General features: G+C 44.5%; 2 protein-coding genes across 2 annotated transcripts in view; one reads left to right on the top strand and one right to left on the bottom strand.

The window, feature by feature from the left end:
- The window catches only part of LOC118478553, a 27,736-nt gene that overhangs the window by 6,803 nt on the left and 16,461 nt on the right, over positions 1-4,472 (top strand). The gene's annotated exons all lie outside the window — the stretch shown is intronic.
- The window catches only part of LOC101852574 (uncharacterized protein DDB_G0271670), a 20,217-nt gene that overhangs the window by 15,159 nt on the left and 586 nt on the right, over positions 1-4,472 (bottom strand). The window lies entirely within an intron of this gene.

Genomic DNA, 4,472 nt, shown 5'->3' with positions numbered 1-4,472 from the left:
TTTGACTTTGAATTTTGAACTTGAATGTTACTTTTAGTAAACAGTACTGGTGGAATGACCCATATATCTAGATCTAAATGAAGATTGCGGATGTCTTTTCTATTCGAACGATCGTTTTTTCCTCCGTTTTGGAGTTGGAGGAATCACAATTTGAAGAAAAGAACAATGTCATGATTTCAATTGAGCAGTGAGTCACTCTATTTCTCTGCCTCTCTCCCCTCTTTTTCTGCCTGCCTTGGTCTCTCTCTCTCCTCTGTGTATCGCTCGCATTCTCTTTTTCTTTGTTTGTCTTTGTCTCTCCCCACTTATTTTCCACTCTATCTTTCTCTTGTTCACTCCTGCCAACTGGGGCATTGTGATACTTTCCCCTGATCTCTCACACACTAGGCCTACACACATACACACCCGTACTACTAGGTCTGGGTGCTGAAACTTTCCGAAATCACAAAAGAGTTCCCCTACCGGGTCTGTAAACTTCGTGACTTTGTTCCCAGTTACCGGGTCTAGTATACACTTGTATTAAATTCGTTTCCAACCACATACCTGGGAGGGGGAGTGAGAATAGCATAGCGAGACATGGGTATAAATTCTCACCCGGGGTAAGGTGGCCTACGAGGTGTGCCTCAGAATAAAGTTTCCCCGTCATGCTGTTTTCACAAATAATTATAAATCACCTTGTATTTGGTATCAAAGGAAAGCTTATATTTATTTAAATCGAAGTGACTATTCGGACTCGAGTCCAAATATGAATAAATGTTATTCGGACTCTGATTCTTGTCCAGCATGACATCACTTCCGACTTCCTGTGACTCGTGACTCCGGCTTCCTGTCCTGCCTCACTCGTGACTCGCCTCAGGCTGGGTAGAGACCGGGATCACTTCGGGCAAAATGGCGCTAAATTGTGCCGGAGCCGAGTTTTTATCTTATGATGAATTTGAGGCCGGCCTGAAAAGTTAGAGTGCTTCTAATAAATGTTTATTTGTCAAGAGGTCATCAGAAGCAATTAAAGATCGCTTGTTAGCGTGTGTCGGGGTCAGATGGGCGGCCTGCACACGTGTGGCTGTGTGTGCGTGTCAGGGAAGGGGGGGGGGGGCTCTATCGGTCCAGGCGTTGAACGTCGCATACGCGCCAGTCCCACTCCCCCGGCAACTGATCATTATTACAATAATAAGCTAGTCTTGACGTAGATCTACGTGATGAATTGTGCGCTTGTCTATGGAATCAAAAGTTGCCGTATGCTCGGCTCTAGACAGCAACACAACTTTTTCTTGGTAAACAATCGAGATGACACAGGCTTGTGTGTATTTGAACGAATCGGTCTTTTTTTTTTTTACACAGCTCATAATATGCAGGTGCCAGGAGATCTGCTGATCTTCAATTTTACCTTTTTCTACTACAAAGAAGTGGGAAACATGGGGGGTGGGGAGGGGGGGGGGCGTATCAATGAGGCGGCGGGCATCGGATCGGCAGACAAGGTGTGGGGGAAACTAATAAATGGCGGAAAATTGGAAGCACTGAACGTTAGATCAATAGAACGAAGACACTTCCTTTTTTCCGGACCCGTGTCCGAATAACATTTTTTCTTATTCGGACTCGAGTCCGAATATGAATTTTTTTATTCAGACTCGAGTCCGAATATGAAAAAATGTTATTCGGACTCGAGTCCGAATAATGATAGCCTATTCAAATACCTATTCAACGTAGGAACCATCAAGTTCAAGACATTTCTCCATTTCATGTTCCCAGCGGTCAAAGACAGTGGTCAGTGGTCGTTTGTCCAAGGTCCCGAGTGCCTTTCTCATAGCCTCTTGAATCTGGTCCTTGTCCTCAAATCGCCGACCTCGCAGTATTTTTTTCACCGTGGGGAAGAGGTGGAAGTTGCCTGGGGCGAGATCAGGCGAATTGGGCAGGTGCACAATTGATTCCCACGAGTAGCCCTCAAAAAGCTCGTTCACAACTCTGGACTTTTGAATAGGTGCGTTGTCATGATGCAGGATGACGCCTTCTTCAAGCAAAGCGGGTCTTTTTTTTTCTGGATCGCAGGTCTCAGCTTGTCTTTGAGGACGAACCTGTAGTAGCCACCATTGACAGTTACGCTAGGTGTGACTAGTCAGCTCAGTAAGATGCCACTCATGTCGAAAAAAACCCAATGAAAGTGCATCACCTTTCTCTCCCCATGTTTTCTGTGTGCGCTTCATCTTTCATGTCAGACCCACCTTCAACCTCCCTGATCCATTTCCTTACTATTTGAATTGATGGGTCATTATTTATTCCCTGTTAGTTTGTACAGATCACCATATGGGTATCAACTGCAGACTTGCCGAGAAAAGTTGAAAATTTGATTACAACTCAGAAATCGTAGCATGAGATGGTTGCACCAATGTTTTGCTCAGCCATTTTCCTCGGATTTGCCTGCCTTGGACAAAGTGCAGTAGTACACCACACTTGACACGTCACGGCTCTATGACCCATTCACCAATGCACTTGCAATTTGGTGTTGAGATTTCTTAGTCATGGTGTCATGACCTCACAAACTTTAGTGGCTGTTGGATGCGTACTTTGAGTTTTATTGAGGAGGGAAACTTTATTCTGAGACAGACCTCGTACACCGAAACGGCCACCTCTATTCTCACCCCGGGTGAGAACAGCGCAGGCGAGTCTTTTGGCTATTCTCACCCGGTGGGCGTTCCCCGTTATAGCCTAGGCCAACCAGTGAAGCGTTCACCCTGAACTACAGAATTCTACACTGTGATAACAGAATTATAGAATTCTGTGCTGTGAACAAACGTTCTAGATCTATTACTACTGTTAGTGTTAGCCTAAAAGCGTGCAATTTTGTCTGTGGGCAGTGGAGAGAGAGAAAGAGAGAGAGAGAGGAGTAGCGCGAGAACTTCCGGGCAAAACAAAATGGCGACCCGCGTAGTTCGGCTCGATTCGGAAAGTTAAATAGCCGTAGCATCTTTGTAGACAACCAAATTAATTTGGGAGTGTATACAGACCCGGTAACCGGGAACAAAGTCACAAAGTTTACAGTCCCGGTAGGGGAACTCTTTTGTGATTTTGGAAAGTTTCAGCGCCCTCTTGGCTCAGGCTCAGGGTAGACCACTGAATTCTACACTTAGTGTAGAATTCTGTGGTGTAGACCTAGGTTCTTCTAGATCTATGGCCTAGGGCTAGATCTAGACAGACTGAAATCATTGATCTGGTTTCGAGGCTAGCCAAGATCTAAATGAAGATTGCGGATGTCTTTTCGATGAACGATCGTTTTTCCTCCATTTTGGAGTTGGAGGAATCTCAATTTGAAGAATTTAGAATGCCGGAAATGTCATAATAATTTCAATCGAGCAGTCTCTCTGTCTCTCTCTCTCTTTGTGTGTGTGTATCACTCGCCTTCTCTTTTTCTTTGTTTGTCTCTGTCTTTCTTTCTCCCCACCTTTTTCCCACTCTATCTTTCTCTCGTTCCCTCCTGCCAACTGGGGCATGTCATGCATTTTGCTAGTATCTCTCTCTCTCTCTCACTCTCTCCCTCTCTCTCTCTCACACACACACACACACACACACACACACACACACATGCACTACCGGGTCTGGGCGCAGAAACTTTCCGAAATCACAAAAGAGTTCCCCTACCGGGTCTGTATACTTTGTGACTTTGTTCCCGGTTACCGGGTCTGTATACACTTCGAATTAATTTAGTTTTCTTGTTTAAAATCATTTTTTAACTTTGTTTTGGTCAAGAAAGTGGCTATTCTCACCCGCCCGGAAGTTCTCGCAAGATCAACTCCTCCCCTCTTCTCTCTCTCTCTGTCTCATTCTGAATACTGTCTATCGGTGTGGACGATCAAATTGACCAAAACAAAGTTAAAAAATGATGTTAAAACACAAAAGTAAATTAATTTTTTTGTCTACAAAGATGCTACAGCTATTTAACTTTTCGAATCGAGCCGAACTACGCGGGTCGCCATTTTGTTTTGCCCGCAAATTCTCGCGCTACTCCTCTCTCTCTTTCTCTCTCTCTCTCTCTCTCCACTGCCCACAGACAAAATTGTACGCTTTTAGTAGGCTACAGTTGTAATGGAACGTTTGTTCACGGCACAGAATTCTACAATTTTTCTGTTATCACAGTGTAGAATTCTGTGGTTTAGGGTGAACGCAAAATTTGGTGAACGCGCACCGGGTGAGAATAGCCTCAAGACTCGCCTGCACTATTCTCACTCCGGGTGAGAATAGAGGTGGCCTTTGGTCAATTTGATCGTTCACACCAATAGACAGTATTCAGAAAGAGACAGAGAGAGAGAGAGAGAGAGGGGAGGAGTAGATCTTGCGAGAACTTCCGGGTAAAACAAAATGGCGACCCGCGTAGTTCAGCTCGATTCGAAAAGTGAAATAGCCATAGCATCTTTGAAGACGATCAAATTAGCTTACTTTTGTGCTATAACGTAATTTTTTCTTGGCTTTTATCAATTCGATCA

This window comes from Aplysia californica, unplaced genomic scaffold (assembly GCF_000002075.1).
Source record: "Aplysia californica isolate F4 #8 unplaced genomic scaffold, AplCal3.0 scaffold00664, whole genome shotgun sequence".
In the NCBI taxonomy this organism is placed as follows: domain Eukaryota; kingdom Metazoa; phylum Mollusca; class Gastropoda; order Aplysiida; family Aplysiidae; genus Aplysia; species Aplysia californica.
This window is presented reverse-complemented; position numbering and strand designations above follow the sequence as displayed.